Below are 19,513 nucleotides of genomic sequence, written 5' to 3'. Positions count from 1 at the left end.
GCATTGAATAGCTATCTCATATTTTTTCCAATTCATTTCTATCTGTTTTGCAAACTAACGTTAGTAAAGAGACATTTATTAAGGAACACATTTTATTAGAAGAATTTTACTTCACCAAATATTTATTGAATACACTTTGTATAATAAGCTCTGTTTATCACTTTACATGTCATATCTTTTCATTTATACTATTCCATGCGGTAGGTATTAACAATGATACTTTGTATAAAAGAAAACTAAAATTCACAGAAGTTAAGCAGCTTCCCCAAGTTGCACATTTAGTAAGTTCAACATGGAGATCTGTACTAACGACTCTCTTTTTTGCTGGTTTGTCTTCTTTCCACACATTTTCCTGACACTAACCTAAACTGAAAACCAGGGAGTACTAGAAAGTGATGACGATGAAAGAAATTTCTCATGGCTAGCAATGGTATCTCAGGTTGAAGAGTTTAGAATAAGAAGGCAATGATGACAGGCTGAAATTCAGGTAGGCATAGGAGATACATGGGAGAATGTTCAGTAGGCAGCTGGATGTTTTTAAAGGATGAATTTCAAGTTAGGGCTGTAGAACTAGATTTGGGAATCATCACTTGTAAATGATAGTTTAAATCATGAGATTGGGTGAGGCCACCCAAAGAAAAGAGGTTGATAGTTTGGAGAAGTGAGCCAACAACAAAATGTAGGGTTAGGTCAGCATTTAAAAGAATTTTTGAAGACTTGTAAGAAGCATGCTCAGAGAATCATGAGTAAAATCATGAAAGGACAGTGAAATGGAACCCAAAGGAGTAGCCTTTCAAGAAGTAAGTGAATTTTCTGCAGAAGAAAGCCACATGAGCACCAGTGTCTGAAACCCAGATGCACGCAATCCTGATTGAAATGACCATTAATGAGAAGTTAAAAATAGGAAAATCTTGCATAAAGACCAGAAACCAGGGGAAAAAAAGCCTATTGTTTTCTTCAAACTCTTATCGAGTTCTGTAAACTGCAAATACTCATTGAGGGTGGGGATTGTGACGATCTTTTCTCCACCATATCTACAATAGTAAATATTTATAAACAATGGTTCACATTATGCATTAAATTATCAATTGTTTAGTAAGTGAACAAATGAATTAAACAATTCAAACCAAACTGAAAAGAATTTGAGTAACAGTTTATCATTACCTTTTCTGAAAAAGTACCTATGTAATAATGGTAAATAAAATAAGTTAAGAGATTCTTTCTGAGCTACACTAAGACCACTGATTTAATACAGAGATAGAAGTGAGGTCAAGCCTTCAGACACAACAAATACTCCTCTAGGAATCCTTTCATTTATGTGCCTCAATAGCCTTTAGAATCAACAGCCCTGGGAGACATCAGTTGGGATATTGAAAATGTCAGGTTGTCCCCATAATGGAGTGTGGTATCTCTCATGCTGCGGTGTGGAGCGTAGCACCCATAAGAAGGATGCACTCAACCTTTGGTGGACATTTGCTGTTTTGCTGTCAAAATATCTAAACACTTTTGTAGATACATCCTGCGTTCCCCACAAGGATGCTAAAGATGAGTTATAAAAACTGACTTGGTAGGCCCTGAATTGACTGTTTTTGTCTGCAAGGAGTCCATTTTCCTTCTTGGAGCAACTGAAACTTGATTTTCTTCTGAGAAACCACAATTTCTCCCTTTTCAGCATATGAGGTATGAGTAGTGCTATCTCCCAAACACGAGAATGTCACTCCTGTGTGATCAATCAGAAAGTACTTCCCCAGGTTGTAATGATTGGGTCATGTGTCTATTAGCAAATGAGATGCAAGTTCAGTACTTTTCTTTGGACTCCTGAGAAAAGTCATTATTCTTTTTCCTAATAGAGTTTCTGAGAGTACAGACACGAAAGTCCTGCTCCTAATCTGATCATGGGTGAAGACAGCTTGATTGAAAATGGAGCCAACATAAAAGGAAGCAGAGACAACAGGCAAGTAGAAGAAACCCATTCTTATAATAGAATTTCAGCTATAGAATTCACCCATTTCCAATCTATTTTACCATCTTTTATCTTATTCATTTTATATTATAGCCTTTGTACATTTATTTAAATAATATAATGAATACCTGTAAACTTACTACCATCCTAAGATGGTACCTACCCACCACTGCCAATAATTAAATTCTTAGCCTTTTCCATATCCTGCCCCCTGCCTTACCCTAAAGATAACCAATATCCTGACTTTTTAATTGTACAATTATCTTGCTTCCTAAAAATAAAGTATCTTTATTACACATGTATGTTTTTTAGTTTTTCCTGGTTTTGAATTTTAAAGAAATTAGTATACTAGATGCAGACTTCTTGGAATTGTTTTTATTTTTTCACTCAACATTACACTAAAGTTTTACATCAGTTGTTGAATGCATTTGTAGAGTCATTTTCACTTCTATACATACTCTATTGTGTGCTTATTTCAACATTTGTTCATCTATTATCTTGTCAATGAATATTTGACTATTATGCATAGTAACTATGAACATTTTTAAACATATCCCTTATGAGCATAATCGATATGTTGCAGGATGTGGCAATATTCAGCTTTATAAGACAGCATAATACTCTTCCACAAGGGGTCCAGGAAATGCAGCCTAACTATGTGCCAAGAAAGGAGAGGACTGGAATATTTATGAACAGATCAAAAAACCTCCACATGATGAGAGAAGGATTAAGCAGATAAATGTTCTGTATTGTTGTTTTAATTAAGAACGTGGATACATTTGTAACCCGCAAAACAAGCTGGGTTCATATTTTTTAATGTCAGTTTAAAAATGCCAATTCTTAGCCAATTTGTGTCATATTTGGAATAAAAATTTTGAATGCTAAATAGACCGATGTCCTGTGAAGGGAAGAGAGTTCCTTTGAGGCAGGAAGACTTCGCCTTCTTTATTAATTATTATTAAAATTTGTGATCTAGAAAGTTAGATTTGAGGTATATGATTACACTTTTATTAATGAGAAGTATATTTATAAAAAATTTCCATCTACTCCTACATACCTACCTTAATTGAAGATGACTTCAGACATTAGGAATGGCATGGTAATGAAGGATCTTAGGGTATTGCCTGATATCATAAAGTTCTTTGTTCCCTGGAATATAGCATGGGCTCAAAAGCCTAGCCAAGTAGAATAACATCTTCTATTTGGAAAATGATAATGAGATGTACCGTCTTTACTCCCTTATTGAATGTTAAAGAGCTCTATAAATAGATGAACCTCCAGGACCTCATGTCCCTGGTGGACCTGGTACCTTCTAATGGCAGACTCTGTCTGCAGGTACGTTATATAAGAAATTCCTTAAAAGCAAAGAATTAAAAAGGATGGCCTAATTAAAGATAGATTTACCTACATCCTATTTCATAATTTACAAACTCGATATGAAGAGGTCGGGGGAAGATGAGCAGGTGAAGCACAGATTTTTAGGGCAACTCTGTGTGATGCTGTAATGACGGATGCGTGTCATTGTACATTTGTCCAAATGCACAGAATGTGCACCAGGAGCGAACCCTCAGTAAACTATGGACTTTGAATGATTATGATGTGTCAATGTGAGTTCATCAATTGTAACAAATGTATCACTCTGGTGGGGGATGTTGACAATAGGGGAGGCTATGTGTGTGTTGGGGCAGGGGGTATATGGGAAATTTCTGTTATCTCCTCTCAATTTTGCTGTGAATCTAAAACTGCTCTAAAAAAAAAGTCTTTAATTTAAAAAATCCAATATGATTGACTAGCCAGTGTATAGACTTTTATACATATATACTGAGTGTTTCTCTAAGGTGTAATTTCTGGGGGTCATGAGCTATAGAGTCAACGACAATGATGTAGTCTTCAGATCAGCCAGACCTACAGAGATGCCTCTGAATGCCAGCCCTGCCTTTGGCTCATGAAGCATGGAAGGGAAAAGTGCGTTCCCTGAGGTACATGCCAACTGTGGTCAATACCTCCTTCCAACAGGGTCTCTTGGTCTCCAAGGCTGATGTAACACTTTAATTATTCAGAATGCTTGGTGCCAGAATCACTTCCATGCTAACAAGCACTGTTGTTTCTCAACTCCCCAGTGATAACTTCTTCTAGCAATGAATGCTTTCTTGGCAAGAAGCTGAATCCTACTATTGAGCTACTAAAAACGACTCTTACTGGCAGGCCCCAATTCCCCCAACATAACAAAAGGTTCTCTGAAGACATTACCGCAGCCACTTTGAATGGTGTCTCTGTCTCAGGTGCCATGCCCAATCAAGAATTGTGACTGAGGCCTCTTTCCTTTCTCCCCAGTCCACAAGTTCATGCCAACTCTCTGTCTTCACACACCCTCTTCCTGAGATCACTCTTCTCCCTCTTCCTGTCCTTCAGAACATGGCACAGCACCATCTTCACATTTAAAACTTGTGTGTCCCTTTGAAGTTTCCATTGTTTAGATACATGAAACCTAAGTGTGCCTTTTTGCCGTGTAGACAGTTGTTTCTCAAATTTTAGTATCTTGCAGAAGACTTTTAAATAAGGGTGCTCTGAAGTCCAGCTTCAGCCTCCGTATTCAGCCCAAATATTTATCAGCTGAGACTCCAGCATTTGAAAGGCTGCAGAACTAACGGCCTACATCAGGGTTTTTTCCAGCATCTCTGCCCTTCAGAGGTAGGACTGAGAGGGTACTGCCATGTCCCACCTGCAGGATGGTGCTACTACAAACTAGTCACGGCATCAGGTTCATGGTTGATGTGTGAAAATTTACTCCCAAATATTGGCGAACATTCTAGGTGTTACTTGGGAGAATATCTCCTCATTTGTTTTATTTTTTTCCCTTTGGTTTTCTTTGGATATGAAATACTAAGCAGATTGACATTCTGAAAATATCAATAATTATAATACTAAACTCTTTTCTAAAATGTGAACATAGACATGACAACCACAGCTGCAACTGACAGTAAATCACTTCAGCAACAAGCAAAGAGGAGCACAAAGCAAAATGAAATTGCGTAACTGCTTTCTTCCTTTATTTTTCTTAACCTAGCACCTCACTGATAAAGAATGGAATCCTATTTTTTCTTCTTGCTTCAAACTAATAAAATTATCTGATAGGGCTGGTACAGCTCTGAAATATTTAAATTGTAATATTTAATTCTGTAACATCTAAATTGCTTAAAGTATATGAAATTTATCTTTTAAAAATACTTTTACTTTTTGTTTGGTTTGGACATTTGTAGAGAATGGTGACCATTGGAAGGGGTTTTGGTGAATTCCTCCAATGAGATGTTGAAAGTTTCCAGGATAGGGCAGGAAGGAGGAAGAGGAGCAAGAAAAGTTAAGATGCAGGAGACTGAGTCAAGTTAAAAATGCACAGTCTTTGGAGCAAAGGACAATAAGCTCTTCATGAAGCCACCTGGGGATGGTGGATGCTGTAGGTACCACTTCTGGTACCCACAAAGATTTTCAGAATGATCTCTCTGGATTGCTTCCCGACAGCGCATGCTACAACAGAAATTGACCTATGGTTCCCAGCTATTGGAACAAGACTGAGAACTAACAATTGCCAAGATTCATGTGCTTGCTGTGTGGCATCAGAGAAGCGTGCTAGCACACCTGAGTGTGTGTGTGGGGTCTCTGTAACATCAGTGCTGGACAGTAAAGTCGACTCATCTTGGTGATACCTGGAATCAGCCCCATGTGGCACACTGTGTGGGGACCCAGGCCTCTGGGAAGATGGGATCAGAGCTCCCACTGTGTCATAGGAATCCCTAATGAAATGTGCTCTCAGATTGGTGTGGACTCCAGTTGAGTCATCATTTGTTTGCTCTTGGTTACTTTGATGTTGGTGTTAACAAACTCTAACCTGAGGGCCTATGGGTTCTTGGAATGGAAACAAATGACATTCAACACATATTTGGTACTTATGCTCCCATCTGGGCTGTCAAAGGTGACAAAACCAACCAGCTGCCTTCATATAAGCTTGATCACTGACCTTGGCTAATTTATTTTTCCTAACTATTTTTCTTCATACTCTTTGTACTATTTATTATGTTTGATTTCTTTTGTAAATATAATTTACTATGTATGCTATTGTACGTTTTGGGAATTTTCCTCTTGTTGATATTTTGAGATGGCACAGTGGATTTTTTTTTTGAGGAAGATTAGCCCTGAGCTAACATCTGCCACAAATCCTCCTGTTTTTGCTGAGGAAGATTGGCCCTGAGCTAACATCTGTGTCCATCTTCCTCTGTTTTATCTGTGGAATGTCTACCACAGCATGGCTTGATAAGCTTAGGTCCCTGCCTGGGACCCGAACCAGCTAACCCCAGGGCAAGAAAGCAGAGCACATGAACTTAATCACTACACCACCAGGGAGGACCCTCCTTTTTTTTTTTTTTTTAATTTACCACTATCCAGTGTGAAGAATTTCCAAGGAGTGCTTTTTCTTGAAAGATCTCTAACCTAAATAAATTATTTTAAAATATAGTTCTTAAAAGTTATTTTTGCTGATGTTTTAAATGCTAAAAATCAAACTTTTATGTTAAGATTAGAATTTTGACATATTCTGAACACTATTATTCTCCTTGATTTAAAATTAAGTTTTGAAAACATTTTTTGGCTCAATAAGGCTATAACATTCTTCCCAATATTGTATGTAGCCAACGTACTCTCTTAATATTTACATTAACTACCAATCTATTTTCTTATTTAACTATTTGAAATATCTTAACTGTCTTTGAGCCATTCAGTACTATAGCTTTCATGATCATTACTAACATTAGAGCATTTCACTCTTGCAAAAATAAGTACATATGTATACCTCCACTTGCTTATAGAATGAATGTCAACACGTAAAACATGCAAAAAGGCTCAGATTACAAGATCGTCCCCAACTGCGATCTTTCTCTGACCCCTGACCCCAATAAGCTTATTGAAACCCCAGCCCAGAGCAGCAGCTGCCACACATGCCTGCTTCTCCAGTCACCACCCTGCCCCCTAATCCTAGGGATTGGATGGACTGAGGCATAAAATGTATCTGGGAACAGTTAAATTCTCAAACATCACAGGAAGCTGAGCTCTTCTGAGAACACGAGGCTGGACTCTCTTGATCATTCATATCTTTCCACACATACTCACATGACCAGAGGAGGTTCCCAAGACGTAAAGCACAGATCCTTCTCCTCACTATAATTTCAAGAAAATGATCACGTTTAGCGTCCTTTTTCCCTTCTCATTAGTCGTAAACTTTCCCATCTGCTTAATCTCGTTATGAAGGCCTCTCACTTCCATCTGCCCTCGCATCCTTGTTGGAAAGCCTTCTCTGCTGTAAAGGTGTAAAACAGTTTTGCCATAGTTTCCTCGAACACGTTGACACATTTTTCCATTTCAATTTTTATCTATTTTTATTTACCATGGTCTAAAGAATATTTTTCCACATAGCGATACGCTGCCTCAGAAACTTTTTGAATAATTAATGTTTTTCCAGTAATTTCAGATACCACCTTAACCTTATTCCAAAATCTCATGCCTATTATGTCCTATTTTAGCGTTTGCGTTCATTTTCACTGCTGTGTCTATTCTATTGCTAATATCACAATTTTGTAATTATTATAGCTATGTGCTATATTTTAATATCTGGAACCCTTTTCTCTCATTTTATGTTCAAATTTACCTGCCCATGTTTTGCATGTTTATTTTTCAATATGAACAAATCTGTCTAGTTAAAAAGTGTATTATTAGTGATTTTACTTAGGAATTTTTTTTTTTTTGGCTGAGAAAGACTCACCCTGAGCTAACATCTGCTGCCAATCTTTCTCTTTTTGTATGTGGCCACCACCACAGCATGGCCACTGACAGACGAGTGGTGTAGGTCCTTGCCCAGGAAACAAACCTGGGCCATTGAAGTAGAGCATGCCGAATTTAACCACTAGGCAATGGGGCTGGCCCTGAGAATTCTTTAATGTGTAACTTGCAGAGAGCTGAGATCTTTAGAATGTTGAGCATCTTTAGGATTCAGGCAGGATTCATGACATTAGCGGAAGAAACCCCTGTAACTCACACAGGATGGGGAACAGTTTGGGTCCCCACCCACCAGAATAGAAAACCTCATAATGCATAAGGCACCAAGTATTCAGAAGTGCATTGCTTCAGTAGCAAGGAAAAGTTAACCATAAACTAACCATAAACTAAATACTGCTCTAATCCCACTTAACAAAGCTCAAGAATAATTATAGGGATGCAAAATATCCAGCAACCAAGGTAAAATTCATAATGTCTAACAGACAGTAAAAAATTACCAAGTATGCAAAGATGCAGAGATACGTAATTCACAATATGGGGAGAAAAAACAATCAATTCAAACCAACACAAAAAATGACAATGATTACAGAATTAGTAAGTGGGCACATGAAAACAATGATCATAACTATATTAAGTATTTTCAAGAAAGTAGAGACAAGATTGAGTATGGTACATAGAGATGTGGAAAATATAAAAAAGACGCTGAAATTCTAGCGATGAAAAATACAATAACTGAAATGAGAAACATATGGGATGGCAGATTAACAGAAAATTGGACACTGTAGAAGATCAGACACTGCCACAGAAAAGGTTAGTAACTTGAAGACATAGCAATAGAAATTATCTAAAATAAAAACAGAGGAAAAAGGGACTGAAAAACAAATATACAGAGCATCAATGGGCTACGGAAAAACTTCAAACAGCCTTAACATACGAGTAATTGAAATTCTCAAAGAATAGAATAGGAGAAGAGCTAGAAAACAAATATTTAAAAGACTAACGGCCACATTTTTTCCAAACTTCATGAAAACTATAAATCCACAGATCCAAGAATTCAATAAACACCAAGCACAAAAATCCTGGAAGAAAAGACACTAAAAGATACATCATAATAAATTGGTTAAAAGTGGTGATAAAGAGAAAATGTTAAAAGCAGCCAAAGAGAAAAGACACTTCACGTACAGAGGAATAAAGATAAAAATTAGAGCAGACTTCTCGCCGGAAACCGTGTAAACCAGAAGACAGCAGAGCAACATCTCTAAAGTACTGAAACGAAGATTGTCCACCGAGAATTTGATGCATCAAAACTATCTTCCAAAAATAAAGACGAAGTAAAGACTTTCAGACGCACGAAGTCATGAGCACTAGACTTCACCACGGGAGAAGCTGAGGAAGCCCGTCAGTCAGAGGCAAATAACGCCAGATGGAAGTCTGGATGCACTGAGAGGAATGAAGGCCACCAGAAGCGATAAACGTATGTGCAAATACAAATAATATGATTTCCATGTCAGCAAAAGCCAACTTTAACTCATTTTTCCTTATTGTAAAATGTGAGTTTCGTCACAAGGGAACTTCCGTCTCAGGGTTTCCCATCCAGGTACCACATATTAAAAACTCAAATTTAAATGTCCACTTGATACAGCTACAACCTCCCTTCTAAATCCCCTGAAAGTTTCGCGTGCTGGCCCTTATAAGACAGCCCCAAACCAGGCTACAAACTGAGCATGTCATAATTTTTAAAGCCTCATGAACTATAGGAAACATCAGAAATGTATGAAAAAGTACCCTCATCTTAGGGAAGTAACCAGTGGAGTTTAAGGAACAGCCCTATAACGTAGTAGTTCTGCTTTGTCGGATATCTGCCAATTTAGGTAACTCCCTCTGAGATTGGAAATGGTCATTGGAAGAGCAGAAGCGAAGCGAGCCAGTGCCGCGGTCCTGGGGCTGTAACACGATCTAAGTGGAGAACGAAACTGTGTAAGAAAGTGACTTTAACAATCTACCACGGGAAAACTGACCTGAACCACATTTATGATTACGCGCCCAGCAAAGTGGAGGAATCTTGCTAATTACAGGCGGAGCTGGCAAGCGAGATTTGGGATGAAGTCAGGAATGAATGATACTCTGGGGCCTGCTCCCGGGGCGCAGAGGCAGCTTTCACATGTGCCTTGTTGCCACGTTTAAGATGTTTTGAAATCTGTTTGGAGAACCATTTACAGAACTTTTGACTGACGCACAACACTGTGCAGACCTTTCAGAGAAAAATAAAGAGACAAAGACTCTACACCTGAAGGGGAAAGGAAAAGCTTGTTACTGAAGAGGGTTAACAATACATTTTTTTTTTAAGTGGGAATTTTGTCACACCTGAGGACAAATAAGCTAAGCCAATGCTACGATAAATGCTCAGATAAAGACCAATTTGCAGGATGATTTCCTAACCAGGTAGAGAAACAAGCCACACAACTTAGTCTTTGCTCAGATTAGGGCAACCTTCTGAACGCTCCTTTCTGTGGCACTCCAATGCTTTGATTAATTTGGCCCTTAGGCAATCTTCCTGCCAGGTTACAATCAAGTCAAATAATAAGACAAGTTCCAGCTCCTTCAACGTAACCTGGTCTTAGAGGAATTTGTGGATTTGCCTGTCTTCAGAAAATGCTAGTGCATTGTGTGAATTTTTAACCAGTTTGTACTTCACCCAGGACATGGTATTTTGGGACCACACTAACTGGTTTCACTTTAAATTCATGACCTGGATGTCAAGTGAGCCCTTGATGCTGCTAGACCACCACCCCGCAGGTGCACAGTCCACTTATTCTCTCACTCTCCTACAGTGACCACAGGACTATTAAGACGATTAGCGATAAAGGACTGCGTGTCCTAGAGGACTATTTCCACCTCTCCCTCTAGCATTAAAGCCCCTATGTGTTCCTTCCTTTGTTCTGTCTCAACCAATGACTTTACTTTCTACTTCACAAAGAAACCTTGACACAACTGGAAAAGAATTTCAACCTCGTAAAAAATGAATATTAATACAGTCTACAAAGCCCTGTGTGATCTGGACCCACCACGCCCTCTCTGACCTCATCTGCTCCTCCTCACTGGGGTCCCACCTCACTCGCCAGCTGGCCGTTCCTTGAACCCACCAGATACCCTGCATGGCTGACTCCCTCACCATCTTCAAATATTTATTCAAATGTGATGCCCTCCACGAAGACCACCCTGACCATCTGCTTAAAATTAGACTCTGCCACTAGCCCTGATGGTCCTCCTTACCATCTTCTGTTTTATTTTTCCACAGTACATATAAACTTCTAACAAAACATGCCATCTGCTTATGTATTTGTGGATTGTTTATTTTTCTCTCTCCCTCACTAGAATCTCAGCTCTTGATGTCAGGAATCTTTATTTATTCTGTTCACCGTTTTATCTCAAACATCTAAAATATGTCTGGCACATAATAGTTACTCAATAAATATCTGTGGAAAGAATAAATACATTTCTAAAATGTGTAGAACCAAAGAAAGAAAAACTTGGTAGACTCAGATCTTTGGCCCTATATTATAAAAATAAATTGAACTAAAATTAAACAACTCTAGACTAGACTTCAACATGTCACCAAAACATTTGAAGAACTCTTCAAAGTCTTTTCAAAACTTTCATCGTGTATAAGTCACTATCAACCATATGCATATTTCTACATATTTTAAAAGATTAGTTTCTTAGTAAACTTGGAAAATTTACCATTAGATAAAATGATCACTTTATTACTATATTTTTAGCTAAATGGCTTAGAATTCAGTGCTAGGAAGTAAGGATAGAAACTACTCCAGTTACCAAGGAATTCCCCATCTATTTCTTTCCTTCCCTTACCATTTTAATAAAGCCTTTAAAGATCTCCCTGTGTGAAGACATTGATTCTTCCTTGTAAACAGCCATAGTCCGAATTTTAAACTTGTGTTTAGCACTTTGCATCAGTCCCTTCACCTCCATTCCACCTACCTTCCCTTTGGAAGGTGCTGGCATGCTAAAAGCCACGTTTCCCACACTCCCGCCATCTTGGTCTCTGGATGCACATTAGGTTCCTCCCGTTAGTTGCCTTCCTGAGGGACTTGGAAGGTGACCCTGCAGAGGCCATCTTCTTCCAGCTCTTGGCAACAGATGAGCAGGTAAGACTAAGAGATTAGTAATTTACTTATGCTCAAAATTCCACAGCTGGTAACTGTGGATAATGTATTCCAACTGGTATCTTTAGACTTCAGTGTTCTGTGTTCTAGAATACAGCTTTAATCGGGGTGTAAGTTCCTGTAGATAATTTTTGTTAATTCAACTTCAACTACAGTTTCAGTCATTAAAAAATAATTTGACTAACCAGTTAGAAAATCATGACACTTCTTCAACTGAAACTTTTAAAAGCAATAATGTTCCTCCGTGAAAATGCAAAATTATATACTTGACAGAGAAACATGTAAAGAGTCTCTGAATATGATACTTTCTGTCAAATTCTAACAATAAGTTTCTTTTCGCAAAAGCTCTGAGGGTCTCTCAACTCTCTTTGCATCTGTCAAGGTTTGTTACCGCGAGAGCATGGCATTCCCACTGCTGAGTGACTGCAGCACGAAGGACTGCTTCACTCAGATTTGTGAGCAATTGCACTTGCTTCCAGAAATTCTAATTCCTGAAGAATATTACAAGAAATACTCAAATATTAAAAATGACAGAAGTTGCAATTGTTGCTAAAAATTAGAGGTAGCAGAAATTAGAATAAAAGATTCCTGCCTTCTTTTTTCTTCATCTTATATTCATATCCTGCCTGGGAGGCCAGCACACAGCCAAAAGTAAGTCAAGAGTCAGCCATGGGGAAGTATTGAAAAAAATACCATTTAATCCAGGCCGTATACAATTATTTAAATAATATCAAAGCTAATGAAGGGGAGTCTAATTGAAAGATAACAAGAGCTCAATGGGGGAGGTGCTAAAATAATTATGAATGAGATACAGAAATTGAAAATTGGCAACAGCAAATCAGGAAATAACAGGCCCCTAGGATGTAATGTAAGTCAGTCTGACTATCTCAGGGTAGAGAATCTGGAGAAGTTAGGAATTCTTATAAAGAACCCAGTCTTGCTTTCCATTTATATTACAGAACTACTCAAGGATACCAATTGCTACTCAATAACTTCTTGAGCTTTAAAAAGAAACTATCCCAAAGGGAGGAAAACAAAGCAATGCATATTAAGAAGTATATGGCTCTGCCGGATGAAAGCACATGTGGCCATTCTGTAACTGAGGCACAGTTCACAGGGCAGGAACAAATGATTAAATGGCTAATACTGTGATCCAGATTTCCACTTGTGGAACAACATCTTGATCTGGCCCCAGTGATGCTCTTGCCCCTGCAAACACCCTATTATTAAATTAGGTGCGTGGATATTTCCTGGATTAGAGATTAGCACCGCCGTCAGTGAAGAATCAGCCTCAGGAGATGCAACTAGATTGATGCGAGTCTGTGCATCATCACAGCTGCTCAAATAGCCACTCTGCCCTCTTACAGCCCAGCTCCATCACCCAAAGGAGAGCACTACATTGTACTGTATGTTCTAAGAAGCTCAATGAACAGTGTTTCCACTTTGACCTAAGAACGCAGTCAACTAGGATTCAAAAAGGGACCTGAAAGATTTGGTAAACACTGTACTTGGGTGCCTTTTAGCAATCATCCTTAATTGGAGACAGTGTAAATCCTTTGGTAAACCAGAAAGTTTATTTATTCATTAGGATCGTAAATACTGAAGGCTTCTGTTTTAAAGCTCTCTTTGAAGGCAATAAGAGTCCTAGTTCTACAAATTTGACCAATACGTAATAACTGGATGACTTTTCCCTCGTTTATGTCCCAGACAGCTTGCCTTCACGGTTAGAAAAACCAAGCTCAAATATTTCCCCCTGGTTCTTGGACTCTTTGAAGTTCCTTTATGTGAATTAATCTTGAGTTTGGTAAGATCTTAGGTTAGAACTGAGACGACCTTAGAAACGGTATTTATACAACTTGCCATTTTTGACCAACTGTGAAAACTAAGCTCTAAGAATCATCTTTATTATTTGGTTAAGTATTTAATACTTAATAGATTTTAGTTATTGTGTATAATTATAGCACATAAATTACTTCCAAAATATGACAATTATTAATTTAATTATGTTGAATAAGTGGGTACATATTACTCTTAAAATAGTCAACACTTTACGCTCAATACCTGTTTCCTTTGCCTGTGAGCCATATTTGTTCTCTGGGTAAGGAAACTTGAGTATGAACTTGAGTTCTAACTTGAGTTATATTGAGTTATTTTGCTTGATCTGTTTTTGTACCCTCTTGAGCAAATATTTAAAAACTAAATGAATGGGCCTCTATCTTAGAAATAAAAATTGGTAAATAAAATAAAATATGGTCATTTCCAAAAAGTGCTGATAGGCAGCAGGACAAGGAGTGGATAATGTTATCTGAAAATAGTTCCCAGAAGATTCTCTGATGCACTTTTTAAAATTTTTTAATTTTTTTTATTGAGGTTATGATGGTTTATAACATTGTGAAATTTCAGTTATACATTATTATTTATCTGTCATCTTATAGGTGTGCCCCTTCACCCTTTGTGCCCACCCCCCACACCCCTTCCCCCTGGTAGCCACTATCTGTTCTCTTTGTCTATGTGTTTGTTTATCTTCCACATATGAGTGAAATCATGCAGTATTTGTCTTTGTCTGGCTTATTTTGCTTAACATAATACCCTCAAGGTCCATCCCTGTTGTTGTGAATGGGATGATTTTATCATTTTTTATGAGTAGTATTCCATTGTGTATATATACCACATCTTCTTTAGCCAGTTAACAGTCGATGGCACTTGGGTTGCTTCCATGTCTTGGCTATTGTGAATAGTGCTGCAATGAACATAGGGGTACATGAGTCTCTTTGAATTGCTGATTTCAAGTTCTTTGGATAGATAACCAGTAGTGGGACAGCTGGATCATATGGTATTTCTATTTTTAATATTTTGAGAAATCTCCTTACTGTTTTCCATAGTGGCTTCAGCAGTTTGCATTCCCACCAGCAGTGTATGAGGGTTCTTTTTTCTCCACAACCTCTCCAACATTTGTTATTTTTTGTTTTTGTTATTATAGCCATTCTAACGGATGTAAGGTGATATCTTAGTGTAGTTTTGATTTGCACTTCCCTGATGATCAGCGATGATGAGCATCTTTTCATGTGCCGATTGGCCATCTGTATGTCTTCCTTGAAGAAACATCTGTTCATATCCCCTGGCCATTTTTTGATTGGGTTGTTTGATTTTTTGTTGTTGAGTTGTGTGGGTTCTTTATATATTATAGAGATTAACACTTTGTCAGATATATGATGTGCAAATATTTCTCCCAGTTGGTGGGTTGTCTTTTCATTTCAATCCTGTTTTTCCTTGCCTTGTAGAAGCTCTTTAGTCTGATGATGGGAAGAATAAACATAGTAAAATGTCCATACTACATAAAGCAATCTACAGATTCAATGCAATCCCAATCAAAATCCCAATGACATTCTTCAAAGAAATAGAACAAAGAATCCTAAAATTCAGATGGGGCAACAAAAGACCCCAAATTGCTAAAGCAATCTTGAGAAAAAAGAACAAAGCTGGAGGCATCACAATCTCTGACTTCAAAATATACGACAAAGCCATAATAATCAAAACAGCATGGTATTGGTACAAAAAGAGGCACACAGATCAGTGGAACAGAATTGAAAGCCCAGAAGTAAAACCACACATCTATGGACAGCTAATCTTCAACAAAGGAGCTGAGAACATACAATGGAGAAAAGAAAGTCTCTTCAACAAATGGTGTTGGGAAAACTGGACAGCCACATGTTAAAGGATGAAAATAGACCATTCTCTTACACCATTCACAAAAATAGACTCAAAATGGATCAAAGATTTAAAGTTAAGACCTGAAACCATAAGACTTTTAGAAGAAAAGATAGGCAGTACACTGTTTGACATCTGTCTTAAAAGGATCTTTTCAGACACCATGTCTCCTTGGACAAGAGATACAATAGAAAGAATAAACAAGTGGGATTTCATCAGTCTGATGCCCTTTTTCCAATTTCACTTCTCTCTCTCCCTCTGTCTCCCTGTGAGTATGTGTCTGTGTCTCCCACTGTCTTTCCATTTCTCTCCTTCCCCTTCACTCTCCTCTTTCCTAGACCCCAAAGTTCTTCTCTCTTTCCTTCGCTACTGTTGGTCTCTGATCTCTGCTTAAGGGAAACAAAATATGGAGTATTACTTTTCTTAAAATTTGTAATATTTAGTCAATAATATTTTATATTGATTTTCTAACTTAACAATAAGTTGAATTTTTTAATGTTTTTCTATATGTCAAACAGAAGACCCAAATTTAGTTGCAAGTAGATCTTCCCATAGGGAACTGTAGTGACAGTGACAATGATGGCGATGGTGATGTTGTTGATGCTGGTGGTTTAGTGTGTTGACCATAGACAAAATGGAGGAGCATCCTGAGCAAACAGAAATAAGTTATAGCAGACCTTAACTTTTAAAATTAGAACATTATTTGACATGTCTATCCTGCAAAATTCTACTGGAGTTAGCTGCACTCCTACTAGCTAGTCCTTAGTTTTATGAAAAGAGAAAGGAACTGGGCATGTGTTTCTATGAAGGAGTTGTTTTGAAGTCCGTCAGTGATAAATTGAATTGTCTAGTTGCTCACAGGGCTCCATGAGCACATGCCACAGAAAATTGGCAATCCAAGTGTAAGGGTTAGAACCACCTAGGTGTTCAAGTGTTCACTGGAGAAATTATGTGTGTGTATATATATATATATGTCAAATAGAACTAAGAAAGAAAGAAGCCACAGAGTCAGGCTTCCTGGAATTCAAATCCAAACTCTGTACCACTCACTAACTCTGTGACCTCAAGGGAGGGACAAATTTGCTAAGATTAATAAATGCTAATTATTGTCATTACGGTCGTTATTTTGAAATGAGCATATTGATGAATCTACAAAAAATAATTTTCACTGTCTTTTATCCACAAAACTAATTTAAATGTTTGTTGAAAATTTTTCTGAATTATTTTATAATATACAATGCATGTCTATATGAAAATAAAGATAAAAGAAAAATAATACAACTGAAAAGGAAGAAATGGATATAAAGAAGAAAGACAAAAAGTTATATAAAGAAAAATGCTGTCTAATACATTATGGATGTTAATAAACATTTTTCAAGGAGAATTTACCAATACTCTTTCCAATTTAAAATGTTTATACCCTTTTATTCTGCAATTCTATTGTAAAAATTTATCTTACAGAAACACATACATGTTCATGGCAGCAATGCTGAAATATCAAAAATTGAAATAAGATAAATCTTCACATAGTGACATGGAATGCTATCAATGATAAATTACTTATTAAAATGTCAAGTGTAGTATATATGTGCACCTATTATTATACAATTATACTATTAAAGTGTATGTATAAATATATGAATTCAATATTTCTAAATACAAATGCACACCTGAAAGAATAAATCTTCCTTAGTAAATTACACAGCTAAAAAGTGTTCCAGAAGTCAAATGAGAACTAGTCTGGTTGCTATTGCTCTGTCAACCAGGCCCCTGCTCTCCATTTTACATTGCACACTGTCTCTTATCCCCACCACTGGGCCTTTGCCCATGTTGCTTCCTCTGCTGGGAATAGCCCTAGTCTTCCTTTCTCTGAGCCACAGTCTAGCTTTAAGACTTAGATAATTTCTTTTTGTTTCTTTTCTTTAGTTCACAATGATTTCTGTTATCATTATTTTAAATTTACCAGTCCTGCCCTTATTTAAGGAAATGGACCACATCTGACAAATGTTTTAAATATTTGTTGTTTACTTAAATAATTATGGAACATGAAGGAAGTGGACTGGCAAAGAAAAAGAAAAGTATTCACTATAATAGCCTCTGTCTTCACTTGAAGAGCCTAATAAAAAGCAACTCCTCACTGACCCGCAGTGAAAGGAACTATCTCATGGGGGCAGCTGGTGGTGGGAGTCAACACTGAACTGGAAGTTCAAGGTATTGTTTTGTTCTTGGTTTTGGCTGAAGCATATCTAGGAATGCAAACAGTGAAGACTGCCCTGTAAACGGCATCATCGTGCCTGGTTGACAGAGAAATGGCAACCAGACTCTGATTACACACTGCTCTCCACCCTGGAGGATGAGCTGGCGCCAGCATCACCTGGGCCCTACAGCTCATTGCAGCTTCCTTCCAGTTGATGAAATGTCTTGGACTGTGTTGATGTCCACTGCATCCTTACTAAATTATTAGGAACTTGGAGAAATGCGAAGGAAGTAGCAATCCTTAAACATTTCCGTATGCAAATGAGGGAAGCATGAAATAATGATATGTAGAAAAGAAGCTTTATGAGTTAGTAGATGAGTATTCAGGCTGGGGAAGGCGGGCATTGGGTGAAGGAGGAAGGGCCGCATGAAGGAGGCTGGTGATGAGTTGGTTGGGAGAGGGAATGGACGACGGCAGTAGGCAAGCCGAGAGCCTATAGGCATAATGACACAATTGGGAAAACAATGTGTTACACTGTTTTCACAGCTTTCTCACCTGTGTTACCTCCTGTGACCATTACAGCAGCTCTGTGAGGCGGGAGGTGAAAGTAGTGTGGGCTGTAAAGCATAGTGGTTAATCGCTTGTGCTTTTGAGCCAGTCATGAGCCTGCAAAGAAACTGTGAGGAAGTCACACAACTTTCCAGGTCTCAGGTCTGTTTCAGAAAATGCTCACGATCATAGTGCTTACCTCATATGGCTGTTCATCATGGTTCCATGAGAAAAGCCCTCATTTGCATTCCACTCAAGCAGTCAGCAATACGCACATCGTGCTTCCACAGAAATTGAGGCTTGAGGAGGCTAAGATTTCAAAGCCAGTAAGTGGCCTGCCTGTGACTTAGAGGGCAGCTTGCAGTGTCTGAATCCAGTGACATTTCCTGCAAACAGAAAGATGGATATGGAAAGAAACGGTGTGAGTCTGTGAGAAGTGGGTGGGATGACATTGGAATAAATTAAGTGAGAAGGACAGAGAAATGAAGTTGAATAGTAAGGAGGTGCTGGTGACAAGATTTGAATGTTGGGTAGAAAAAATCAATTCTGTACTGTATTGACAGGAAGTCACTCTAAGTTCCAAGCCATAAGGACAGATGGGGCATTAGATATGACGTAGAGCAGTGGCTTTCAACTTTTCTTACCATGAAATGAATCATCTCTTTAAGGAACTCTTACCCAGAGGCATAAACAATGCAATTAAGAGGTGAGTCTGTGTGTGAAGAGGACAGAGTCTCTTCTGTCGCTCTCATCTAGTGGACCTTATACTGCAAATGAAGAAACAGAATCAGAGGTGCCAGCAACATGCCCAAAGAACAGAGCACATTAGTGACACAGCCTGGAAGAAAATCCACTTCTCATTTCCTGCCTCCTGAGCCATGCTCCTTATAGTTCACAAAGGCTCTTGAAAGAAGGATCTCAGTTCTTGGGCTAGCACGGAGAGGATGAGATTAAGTCATGTGAATAAAATGGCGCTTCCACAGTCTCCAGGGGATGCTCTGCATTTCGTGTAGGGGGGGGGGGGGGGGGGGGCTACCCAACTCTTGTTGAATAGCAAGAGTGGCTCTTGGCAATCACAGAATTTTACAA

This window comes from Equus quagga, chromosome 2, assembly GCF_021613505.1.
Source record: "Equus quagga isolate Etosha38 chromosome 2, UCLA_HA_Equagga_1.0, whole genome shotgun sequence".
Lineage (NCBI taxonomy): Eukaryota > Metazoa > Chordata > Mammalia > Perissodactyla > Equidae > Equus > Equus quagga.
Note: the sequence above shows the minus strand (reverse complement) of the source record.